The sequence below is a fragment of the Cetorhinus maximus genome, chromosome 7 (assembly GCF_964194155.1).
Source record: "Cetorhinus maximus chromosome 7, sCetMax3.hap1.1, whole genome shotgun sequence".
NCBI classification, from domain to species: domain Eukaryota; kingdom Metazoa; phylum Chordata; class Chondrichthyes; order Lamniformes; family Cetorhinidae; genus Cetorhinus; species Cetorhinus maximus.
In genome coordinates this window covers 36,519,726-36,533,073 of record NC_135885.1, presented here as the reverse complement: position 1 = coordinate 36,533,073, position 13,348 = coordinate 36,519,726, and positions in this window count along the sequence as shown.

The following is a 13,348-nucleotide window of genomic DNA, read 5'->3' as shown; positions in this document are numbered from 1 at the left end:
GCACATAGTACATGTAGTCTGGATAAGTTTAACATGACCTCCCTGTGTTCGTATTGCATTGTTTAAGGCCTTATCAACTTGTATTGCTACTTTTTGTGACTTATCGATCCGTATTCCCAGATCTTGCTGCTTCTCAACCTCTTTCAGTTCCTTGCCTTCCAAAGAGTAGTAGTTGGTTTATTTATTCTACCAAAATAAATTATGTCATGCTTTGCTTGAGAAGACAGTGATATGCTTACACACAAAATGAAGATTTGCCTTACGATTTTTACCTAAAAAATGTAAATGTGATTCTTTCTAGTAATGAGAGTTGAAATTTCATTTTAGAGAGGAATATTTCTGCAATAGAAGAATAGGGTTTGGCGTGTACCTTACTTTGTGAAACCCTGAAGGTTTTTAATCTCTACTTTATTTTCTGCAGTGTATCTACAGGTCTGTATAGCTCTGAATTTGAGGAGACATGCAAGAACAGCTAGTATTCTTATTTGTCTTAAACACCTCTTCCATAGCTCCCCGTACTCTGTACTCACTTAGAGAAATAAATGTGCTCCAGTAGATATCACCTATATTTGCAGCATTGTTATTAATTTTATTAATGTGACTTTAATCTGCATATAGATTGGGCAAATCAAATTAGTAACAATACTGTAGAGGAGGAATTCCTGGAGTGTATACGGGATGGTTTTCTGGACCAATATGAGCAACCAACTAGAGAACAGGCCATCCTAGACTGGGTATTGTGTAATGAGAAAGGAATAATTGTACGAGGCCTCTTGGGGATGAGCGATCATAATATGATAGAATTCTTCATCAAGATGGAGAGTGACATAGTTGATTCTGAGTCTAGGGTCCTGAATCTTAATAAAGGAAACTACGATGGTATGAGGCATGAGTTGGCTATGATGGATTGGAAAACGTTACTTAAAGGGATGACAGTGGATAGGCAATGGCAAACATTCAAAGAGCGCATGGGTGAACTGCAACAATTGTTTATTCCTGTCTGGCACAAAAGTAAAATGGGAAAGGTGGCCAAACCATGGCTTACAAGGGAAATTAGAGATAGTATTAGATCCAAGGAAGATGCATACAAATTGGCCAGAAAACACAACAGACCTGAGGTTTAGGAGCAGTTTAGAATTCAGCAAAGGAGGACCAAGGGATTGATTAAGAAGGGGAAAAAGGAGTATGAGAGTAAGCTAAGTAAGGGGAACATAAAAACTAACTGTAAAAGTTTCTATAGGTATGTGAAGGGAAAAATATTGGTGAAGACAAATGTAGTTCCCTTACAGTCAGAAACAGGGTAATTTATAATAGGGAACAAAGAAATGGCTGACAAACTAAATACATACTTTGGTTCTGTCTTCACAAAGGAGGACACAAATAACATACCAGAAATGTTGGGGAACCCAGGGTTTAGTGAGAGGGAGGAACTGAAAGAAATCAGTATTAGTAGGGAAATGGTGTTGGGGAAATTGATGGGATTGAAGGCCGATTAATCCCCAGGGCCTGATAATCTACATCCCAGAGTACTTAAGGAAGTGGCCCTAGAAATAGTGGATGCATTGATGGTCATCTTCCGAGATTCTATAGACTCTGGAACAGCTCCTACAGGTTAGAGAGTAGCTCATGTAACCCCACTGTTTAAAAAGGGAAGTAGAGAGAAAACAGGGAATTATAGACCAGTCAGCCTGACTTCGGTAGTGGGGAAAATTCTAGAGTCCATTATAAAAGATTTAATAGCTGAGCACTTGGAAAACAGTGACAGAGTCAGCATGGATTTACAAAAAGGAAATCATGCTTGACAAATCTACTGGAATATTTTGAGGATGTAACTAGCGGAGTTGATGAGGAGGAGCCAAAGAATGTGGTTTATTTGGACTTTCAGAAGGCTTTCGACAAAGTCCCACGTAAGAGATTAGCGTGTAAAATTAAAGCGCATGGGATTGGGGGTAGTGTATTGAGATGGATAGAAAACTTGTTGGCAGGCAGGAAACAGAGTAGGAATAAACAGATCTTTTTCCGAATGGCAGGCAGTGACTAGTGGGGCAGCGCAGGGATCGGTGCTGGGACCCCAGCTATTCACAGTATATATTAATGATTTAGATGAGGGAACTAAATGTAATATCTCCAAATTTGCAGATGACACAAAGCTGGGTGGGAGGGTGAGCTGTGAGGAGGATGCAGAGATGCTTCAGTGTGATTTGGACAAGCTGAGTGAGTGGGCAAATGCATAGCAGATGCAGTATAATGTGGATAAATGTGAGGTTATCCACTTTGGTAGCAAAAACAGGAAGGCAGGTTATTATCTGAATGGCTATAAATTGAGAGAGGGGAATGTGCAACGAGACCTGGGTGTCCTTGCACACCAGTCGTTGAAGATAAGCATGCAGGTGCAGCAGGCAGTAAAGAAGGCAAATGGTATGTTGGCCTTCATAGCGAGAGGATTCGACACAGGAACAGGGATGTCTTGCTGCAATTATACAGGGCCTTGGTGAGACCACACCTGGAATATTGTGTGCAGTTTTGGTCTCCTTATCTGTGGAAGGATACTCTTGCTATAGAGGGAGTGCAGCGAAGGTTTACCAGACTGATTCCTGGGATGGCGGGACTGACATATGAGGAGAGATTGAGTCGGTTAGGATTATATTCGCTGGAGTTCAGAAGAATGAGGGGGATCTCATAGAAACCTATAAAATTCTAAGAGGATTGACAGGGTGGATGCAGGAAGGATGTTCCTGTTGGTGAGGGAGTCCAGAACCAGGGGCCACAGTCTGAGGATACGGGGTAGACCATTTAGGACTGAGATGAGGAGAAATTTCTTCACCCAGAGAGTGGTGAGCCTGTGGAATTCACTGCCACAGAAAGTAGTTGAGGCCAAAACATTGTATGTTTTCAAGAAGGAGTTAGATATAGCTCTTGGGGCGAAAGGGATCATAGGATATGGGGAAAAAGCAGGAGCAGGCTATTGAGTTGGATGATCAGCCATGATCATAATGAATGGAGGAGCAGGCTCGAAGGGCCGAATGGCATACTACTCCTATTTTCTATGTTTCTATGTATTAGGAAGGTAGTGCACAATAATTATAATTTTGAGAGTCATTGCTATAATAAACACCTACCAATGGAAAATAAAACCTGCTTTTAATTGCCTCTTCCGAGACTGAATTCTTATTGCTTGGTATAATTTGAATTATTGACATCATTGTGAATGATGAACAATATGGGTAGGAGTTGCTACTAAGAGGGAGAGGGTAAGGCACTGGGTTATAATGCTATCATATATGTTCAATTTTGGTCTACGTAAATGGGAAGAATCTTTATCTGATCGTATGGTTATTGGTTTTATTTTAGCAACTGATGTTTCAGTCTACAGCATAAAACTCATAATTGACACTTGGATATCATAACAGAAGTACCATTTGATGTAGTTCTGAGATGGTGGTTGGACTATTTTTTTGACTCCAATGTGGAAGGAGAGAGATCACCCGCATAGGATGATCCCCATTAGGTATGAAGTACTTATTAGGATTGATGCTGATATCTGTTCTCAAGCACTGCTGTGTACTGCCGATTCTCCCAACCTAAGACATCACTGCTTGCTTTGTCCAAGTCACATTTTCTTGCCTGAAAATTAATGGTGTGCTTGGGGAAATGAGTGAGGATGATTAAAATACTTAGCTATTTGGATTAGCCATAGATCAAACATCATTTTTTAAAAAATGAATCTTAATGAAATGGTTAATGGCAAGCAACAGCATCATCGCAGACTTGGGGATTTCCAATACTCTAACAAATTCTTTAAACAAAATTGTGCATTGCTGTATTATGAAACAACCCTTCTGATAACTCTGCAGTTCTTCCATACACTAGTGGAACCATATTGTTCCTCTGAAAAATGACAGTTTTTTTGGAGATGGCTAGCTGTGCTACACAGCTTTCCATAAAATTTTGTTTCATAGCTTTAGTCAAAAAAGTCATATTATTAATTTTCTAAATAATACCATCAATTAGATGTAATTTCCTTGACTTGTAAATTTTTCTCCTGTTGAGTAATTATTCGCTGCTACCTTTGAAGCTCTTTTTGCTGATTACTACTTTTTTTATATCTCTATTACAGCTGGCTGCTGATGCCTTTTTTTTACTCAACTGTAGGGACAACATGTTTTGTCTGAAGCTTCACCAGATCATTGTCAATGTCATGGGATCAGCCAAAAAATATGTGCCCGTGTTTTTTTGTGTCGACCTGATAGTGTTCTTCAAATAATGTTCTGTGAACTGTACAGCATTCCCTTTTTAGTAAGGTCATAAACTGCGCCTCAGGTTGATCAGGCTGTTAACTAAAAGAACTCATGGAATTCTAGGTTTTATCCCTCAGTGCAGAATATAAAACCTAGGGCAGAATTTTACGTCCCGTGGGCGGGTGTGTGCCTGAACCGATCGAGTGTAAAATCGCATGAGAAGACATCGGGCAAGTGTTCCGACATCAGCGCACACTCGTATGATATTTCGCTCGGCGGGCACTTACAAAAGTTGGAAGTGCGCCCAGTGACAAGAGGGCAATGAAGCCCATTAAGGGCACAATTGACTCTGATTTTTCGTTGCCCACCCAACCTTACAGTTGGTGGATGGGCAAATCAGCCTTTGCATTTTTCATCAAACCTCATCCAACGGCAGGATGAAATTTCCGTGATGAAATAAAATATCTGTGGACAGCATTTTTATCAGCTCAATTTTCAGGTGATTGACTATGATGCATGGACACTTTTTTTTATCAGCTTTTAAAACCTTTATTTTAGCTTTTTCAGATCTCCAGCTCCCTGAGGCAGCTGTCTGCCTTCAGGTAGTTTTCTCGCAGTGCTCACCCACGCCCGCGGAAAGATCATCGCCCGCCCTCTTCCTGACCCCGCTGGCAGCGTTGAGCTTTTCAGCACATGCTTCATCCAGCTGGCCGTTAATTGGCCAGCCAGCATGAAATTGCGGTCAGTTTCCCAATGGCCCCTGGGCCCACCGATCGGGCGCACCCACCAATGGTAAAATTCAGGCCCAAGGGGTGTACACGAACATATGAAATAGGAGCAGAAGTAGACCATTCGGCCCCTCGAGCTTGCTCAGCTATTTGATAAGATCATGGCTGATCTGTTTGTGCTTCGAATTCCACATTCCTATCTATCCCCGATAACCTTTGATTCCCTTGCCCAACAAGAATCTATCTACCTCCGCCTTAAAAAAATCAATGGCCCTTCCTCCACCACTTGAGGCACAGAGTTCCAAAGTCGCACAACCCTCTGAGAGAAAATGTTTCTCATCTCTGTCATAAAGGGGTGACCCCTAATTTTAAAACAATGAGCCTTTATGAAACCTTAAGACCTCAGAGCACTGTGTGCAGTGTTAGGCTCCATATGAAAGTAAGGATTTTGAGGTTTTGGAAAGGGTACAATACAGATTCACTAGGACACTGCAAAACATGAAGAAAGATTTGAAAAACAAGGTGGCCTGAATTTTTCGGGTCCGTTGATGTTGGGTGTCATGGCAGGCGGTGGGTGGGGGGGCGACAGTGTGGCAAGAAGGCCAAAAATCAGTTCCACGACGTCATGAAGCCAGTTTCTGATTGTTCGCTCCACCCCGTCAATGGTGGGCCACGTTTCCCACTGCCGCATGTCGGGAACCTAATTTCAATACTTTAGCATCTCATTATAAGCCCTGCTCGGCAGAATCATCTCCCCACGCTGGATCATCCAGGCACATTGGTGTGATTGCATGCCGATGTGTTTCTCAACTGTACATAAGCAATGTGGACCTGGTGAGCTGCACTTTGTTTGGGGCTTCAAGGTTTGTTTGCCTACCTTGTTTCGGGCAGCACTCGCGGTCATCAGCACCAGGCTTCACAGGCAGCACCACATCACTTTTAGGTGGGCTCACGGGCAGATCCCTGCTTACCAGACCTGCCGTAAGGTGGAGGTGGAATTCCAACAGCTACAGAGTTCCGAAGCTGCAGAATGCAATTCATGTTAACATCCAAGATTAGGTTGGTAGGTGGATGAAAGAAATGGAGTTAGAGGTATGAGAACACTGTGGCCAAATGTTGATTAGAACTGTTTGCTCATGTGGAGGGCAAACACCGAGCAGGACTGAGTGAGCCAGTTGTTTTGTTCCTGTATCATAACTTCTATGTAACAGCTGTTAAACTTAGCCAGTGAGGAGCAGAAAAAATTGTGACACTGAGGTTCAACAATAACCTGCATTATACATCTTTAGCAGAGAAAAATCTCCCTAAGCATACTCCTGAGGAGGAAAAGGAGTGTATAATGAACTTTTGTAGAAAACTTAGGAGACAACTGAAGGCTTGGTCAAAACAATTGTTTTGAGAAGGTTTTTTAAAGAGCAATGAGAAACATGGATGGACTTCAAAAGAATGTTCCAGAGGATATGTGTGGAAAAGATGCATAGCAGATGCGACCCAGAGGACCTGAGAGGAAGATGAGGTGATATGGTGAGACAAAATTTATGTTGAGAGTAGGGAACCATCAAGGGTTAGCAAAGAATGGGAGTGATGGATGAACAGGGCTTAGTGCGGAATATATTGTGACTGCTGGCCTGGTACTTGAATTTATAAGGCTTCTTTAACAGGGAAATATGTTTCTAAGCACTCTACAAAGGATTACTGTCAAACATTAATAACAATTTTTCATGCACTTGGGTCAGAAAATTGTTTACAATGGCTGATGGGATGAACCAATTGCTAATCCTGCTTGAGGGAGGGTGGGTAGGCACAAAAGTGTTGGCACATTTGATGGTATTGACTGACAGCCCCCTGTCCAAGAAGAGAAACATCTGCAACCTGTAGCCAGGTCAGTAACTCTTCCATTATATCAACATGAAAGTGAACATTATTAACTCAAACTCATGTGTAAGATTTCTGTTAACAGTGAACTTGGACCAGTGACTTTGTTAGGAGTGCTGTACCTTTTATTATTTAACAACTGGGAAGAGAGAGTTTTGTATTTTAAGTTAATAAAATCTACTATTCTGACTGCTTGCTGTTGTTTAATTTTCACTTTTATCTAGACTAAACCGTAGAATAGTGCCTAAACCATAGGGTTAGATTAGAACACAAGAGAGAGAGAGACAGAGATCAAGTGAGATAATCATTTCCAGTGAGAAGATTACAGTAATGAGGATTTTCTGTTCAATCCCAAAAAACACTACTGTACCAGATATTGCACTTGGGTCACAGTTCAGTTTGTAGGGAGCAAGCACTTATTAACAGGAGTGTCTTTTGTAGCTGAGCATGAGAGAAATATTTAATGCAGCTCAACAATATTAATGATCAGTTCTGTTAGGTTTATTAAACATGCCTACTTCAAACTGTTTTAAGTATTAATTATATTTATTTCTGCACTGTTGTGTAGGCCAGCAAGGGCGCCTCCATGTTGGGGCCGTTCCCTGTGGGGCTGCCATGGCTGCAAGAGCTGCCAGCCCTATAATTGGGCCCGAATTGGATGGGGAAAGGTTGAAGTGGCCTAGACAGTCTTGTTGCTGCCAAGTGTGGGCTTGGGGCCTGAAAAAAATTATAGCTATTCTTCCAAAGCAGAAATCTATTATATTGCATGTATGGATGGGCTATGCTACGTATAAGTAAATAGCAGTTTTCCCAGAGCATCGGAAAGTATATTAAAGGAGCATGTGGCTTCTTTGAAAACCTATATAGGGCTGGATTCTCCTGCAGTCTTTGAAAATTCAATGCCTGAACCAACTACAGGTCCCAAGCCCACACTTGGTGGCAACAAGACTGTCTAGGCCCCCTCAACCTTTCCCCATCCAATTCGGGCCCAATCGTAGGGCTGGCAGCCCTTGCAGCAATGGCAACCCCACAGGGAACGGCCCCAACATGGAGGCATCCTAGCTGGCTTACACAACAGTGCAGAAATAAACCAAATCTAGATCAGCAGGTGTATAAGGTTGGAAGGGCAACCTCTCCACTGGATCGGGCTCAGCTAAGATTGCGATCTGTCATGCTCATCGCCCTGTCATTGAAGCATTGAGCTTCTGGGTCCAATGGTCACTTGGCCTGCCGCAGGTAGGTCACCTGCATTAAGCTGAAGGCCTCTATCGGCGACATGGTGCGGGGCTGCTCCGCCAGCAGAAAACTGCAAGCGAGGCTACCAAATCGTCCCTAGGTGGGGTCTTAATCTGCACAGTTGCCTGTCTATATCTGTGGGGCAGGTAGCCAATCTGTTTTCCAGATCCCACCACTACCCCCCGGGAAAGATCCCTGGCAGCAGGAATGCATCCAGGAGCCATTCCAACGTGACTCCCCTCTATTTTCCGAGATACCCCCGCCTCTAAGTCCACCATCACATGGCTGGGAAAATTCAGCCCTATATGTCAGTAATTAGATGACTTCTGCAATGTTGTTCACCTCTGCTTATTATTTCATCTGACAATTATCCAGCAGTATTTTCATATAATATGTTTATCCTAAATACTAATTCACTATAGTGCAGTGGGACTGTAACTGTATTGAAATTCCGAGTTATGTGAACTAAAGGAAAAACAAGGACATTCATTATAGAGTGCTTTATGTTCCCAGGACACTCCAGAGCACTTCACTCCCAATGAATTATTTGTTGAATTCTATTCACTGTTATGTACATCAACTTGTGCACAATTGCATTTTTTGGTGGTGTTTGTTGAGGGAGTAAAGGAATACTGTCAGGACACTAAAGAGAGGAGAGCATTCCCCATGGTGCCTTGGAATCTGTGTCCACCTGAACAGACAGATGGGACTTCAATGGGACTACTTCATCCAAAAGACATAATTTCTGACAATGTAGCATTCCCTTCACACCACACTGATGTTATGGGCTCAATTCCATAATAAGCTGCTGAATCTACAGCCATTTGACTAGGAATGATGTTTGGCAGGTAGCACTCATTTCTGAGTTTGAAAAATATGAATTCAAGCTGTTCAGTGGACTTGCACAAATCAGCATTATCTTAATCTGGAGAAATTAACATCAATTACTGAAAAATTGAAAATCGTGTCAGCATTTTTAAACATTGCATAAATGTAAAAAGAAACATTATTGCCCACATATAAAACAAATCAAAACATTGGGGAAAGTACTTTGAGCCATGTTTAATATGGATTCGTTTTGAAGGACTCAAGTGTGCTGTAACATGAAATTAGCACATTTTTAGAACAAAAGTTAATTGATCTTTCTTTAAACCGCAGAACTGAAAGCATTTGCTGAATAGTGTGATTAAAGTTCATCTGTGTGTTTGTGCGGGTGAAAAGTTCATTTCAAGGAAATATTGATTTTAAAATAGATTTCAAATGTTTTGTAAATATAATGGAACTTAAAAATCAATTGCATCCAAACATATCTATTGACACAGAGTAGAAAATTTGATGAACCTTTCTAAATTTTAGGTCAGTGTGCATCTGTCTAAAAGTCATAAACAGATAAATAACATGTTTGTGAAATGCAATGTTGTAATTGTGATGGTATTCATTTGAAGATGAAAGTCCTTGAAACATGGGCCCTGATATTTACTGGGGTGGCATATCCAAGTGGGGGAAGGAGATCTAGCCTGTGTTTCCTCAAACACCATGGAGTTTGTGTGTGTGTTTTCTTTTATTAGACTGGTTGCCAAGAGGGGAATCTGATTGCCAGGCTTGGCTTCTTGTGGGGTGGGAAATGCTACAGAAGAGGCTGCAGCCCAGGAGCAGGTTTCCTGCTTGGGAATAGATTGTGAGAGGGGAAGTTAATGTGGGTTAGGAAGTTATCTCGGCAGGGTGTGGGGGGTCATGTTGGAAAGAGATCAGGAAAGCTCTCCACTGGCCGGAGTCATACCTAACAAAAATAAAAATGGGTGTAGCTGTTGGAGGTCAATCATCTCAGCCCCAAGATAGCACTTGGGGAATTCCTTGGGGAAGAGCCTGCAGTTGGCTTGTCAGTGACCTTCCCTCCATTTTAAGGTCAGAAGTGGGGATGCTTGCTGATGATTGTAGAGCGTTCAGTACCATTCGCAGCTGGCAAATAATGAAACAGCATGTGCCCATGCACAAGACCTGGGCAACATTCAACCTTGGGCTGCTAAGTAGTAAGCAACATTTGTGCTGCCCAAGCGCTGGAAAATGGTCATTTCCAGCTAGAGAGAGTCTAATCACTTGTTCTTCAAATTCAATTGCATTGCCATTGTTAAATTCTCCCACCATCAAAATACTAGGGGTCATCATTGACCAGAAGCTTAACTGAATCAGCTGCATAAATACCGTGACTAGACGAGCAAGAAGTAGCTCACTTCTTGACTCCCTGGCGTCTGTCCACCATCTACAAAGCACAAGCCGGGAGTGTGATGGAATACTCTGCACTTGCCTGGATGAGTACAGCTTCAACATTCGAGAAGCTTAATAGCAGCCAGGACAAAGCAGCCCACCAATTGGCACCCCATCCACCATTTTAAACGTTCAAACTCTTCACTGCTCGCACACCTTGGCTCCATCTACAAGATGCACAGCAAAACTGCCAAGTCTCCTTTGACAGCACCTGCTAAATCTGCAATCTCTACCACCTAGAAGAACAAGGGTAGCAGTTGCACACTATTGTGACTTAGAAATATATCATTACTCCTTTGCTGGGTCAAAATCCTGGAATTCCCTCGAACAGCACTTTGGAAGCACCTACATGACACGGACAGCAGTGGGTCAAGAAGGTGGCTCACCATTGCCTACTCAATGACAAATATGAATGAACAACAAATGCGGCCCTTGCCAATGATGCCTACGTCCCATGAATCAAAAAATGGAGAGGTCATTCAGAGATAGAAGGGAGAGATGGGAGGTTGGGTGTGGGGTCAGTGATCACAGGTGTTTCCATCGTTAGGTTGATCCCAATCACTGGGAGAGTTAATAGTTTTGCTTGGGAGCTGAGGGAAAAGCTTTCCTAATTCTCCTGGCCCACAAGCAGTGATGGAAATATATTTACCTGTTCCATGCATTAGTCCTTGTCTCCCTTTAACTTCCAGGTTTCCCGTGGTCTGGGAAACCTGGTTGCCCAGCGAGTAGTGTCAAACAAAGATAAAATATTAGCCTGGCACCGCATTTTAGCATTTGATATTTCATAATATTGGGAGTGCATTCGTCAGCAGAGACTCCTATCCTGTTTCTATTAAAACGGAAGTAGATTATTTGGCTTTGGGTTTGAGACTATTTGGATTTTAACTTCCCACCTAGCCTAAACCCACCAGTTTTGGGGAGGTTAAATTACTCCCATTTTGTTACTTTAATTCTTGGTTAAATTATTGAATTATGAAATGATACCGAGTAGTAGGGGGTACTTTGGTCCTTGTGAAACGTTCTGTTCTGTATTATTTTTATTAAAGATTTTCAAAGCAATCAATAATATCATTGCAATATAGGCACCATAAAGGGAAAACACCTTGATGTGTATCAGCTGTGCCCATACAATAACAAATGATGCGATTACAAAAAGTCCAGTCAGGTCAAAACCATAATCATGAAGGCCTGGAATTGGCAATATTGGTGACAAAAGCTTTAAGCTAAATCACAGTGCTCCCTGATCAGCCAGTGGCGAGTTTATACTACAAATTGCTGCGGAGTGGATTACACTGCTGGTGGTGAATCAGAAGTGGCATAGCCGGTGGCCAATGTATTAATTCAATTACCAGAGTGACTTGCACCAGAGGATCAGGTGTAGAAGAAAGAATACTTTTATCCATTTATCTATAGCCACCTTTATTAGTTGTATACTTTTTATTCTTTCATGGGATATGGCATCACTGGTAAGACCAGCATTTGTTGCCCATCCCAAATTACCCTTGAGAAAGGGTGGTAACAAATGCTGGCCATGCCAGTGATGCTCACATCCCGTGAAAGAATAAAAAAAATTATAACTAGTAAAAGTTGTTGTAGCTAAATGAATAACAACATAATCCCAGCCATTGTGCTGTGGTGCTGTGCGGGGCAAAGCTGAATAAACATGAAATGGAGAGGATAAATTAGGGAGTCATTCCCAGACTGCTGACATGTGAATCTGAATGGAATTAATGCAGTCTAGAAGCAGATGGCCTACATTCCATCTCGGTTATGGATGACTTATGGCCCAAAGGGACCAAGATGCATTTGAGAACAAAAAAAAAAGGATATGAGAATTTCATAAAAATCACTACAATGTGTCAAACTCTCCATCTTTATCATCTTTATAACCTAAGTGTTAGTCAGATCTACTGTTTTCATAGAAGATACCTAGAAACTCTTCCTTCATGCCACGGTCATTTTGTGAGCCTCTCCCATACACCTTGCTCTGGCTGAATCCTCAGTTCATTTTCTTCTGTTGTCAGCAGCAGTCTTCATTATTAGCTAATTCAAAAGACCAAATCCATTGCTTATATCTTTTTTAATCACTTGTCAAATCAACAGTGGGTTGGGGGGGGGGTGGTTGGTGGTGGTGGGGAGATGGTGGCGCAGTGGTAATGTCACTGGGCTAGTAATAGGCCCAGGTTAATGCTCTGGGGCCAAGGGTTCAAATCCCACCAGGGCAACTTATGGAACTTAAATTAATAAAATGAAATGAACTGGGAAACTAAGCTAGAGAGTAGATCAATAGAGAAGCAGTGGCAGATATTTAAGGGGATATTTCAGAGTATTCAGATTATAAAGAAAAATTCTAAGGGGAGGTCCCACCATCCATGGTTAACTAAAGAAGTTAAGGAAAGCATCAAACTTAAGGAAAAAGCGTACAACTCCACAAGGATGAGTGGCAGGACCGACGGTTGGCCAGAATATAAAGAACGGCAGAGAATGACTAAAATGTTAACCAGGAGAAAGAAATTGGAGTATGAGAGGAAGCTAGCTAGAAATGTAAAAAAGGATAGCAAGAGTTTCTACAGATATTTAAAAAGGAAAAGAGTAAGTAAAGTGAGTGTTGGTCCTCTAGAGACTGACAGTGGGGAGTTAATAGTAGATAATAAGGAAATGGCGGAAGAAATGAACAAATATTTTGCTTCTGTCTTCACTATAGAGGATACAAAAAACATTTCAGTAGTAACTGCAAATCAGGAGGTGAATGGGAGAAAGGAACTTGGTGAAATTGAAATCACTAGGGAAACGGTACTGAGCAAATTGATGGAGCTGCAGGCTGGCAAGTCTCCGGGTCCCGATGGACTACATCCTAGGGTCTTAAAAGAGGTGGCTAATGAGGTAGTTGATGCGCTGGTGTTAATTTTCCAAAATTCGCTAGATTTTGGAAAGGTTCCATCAGACTGGAAAGTAGTAAATATAACCCCTCTATTCAAGAAGGGAGAGAGGCAGAAAACAGGAAAC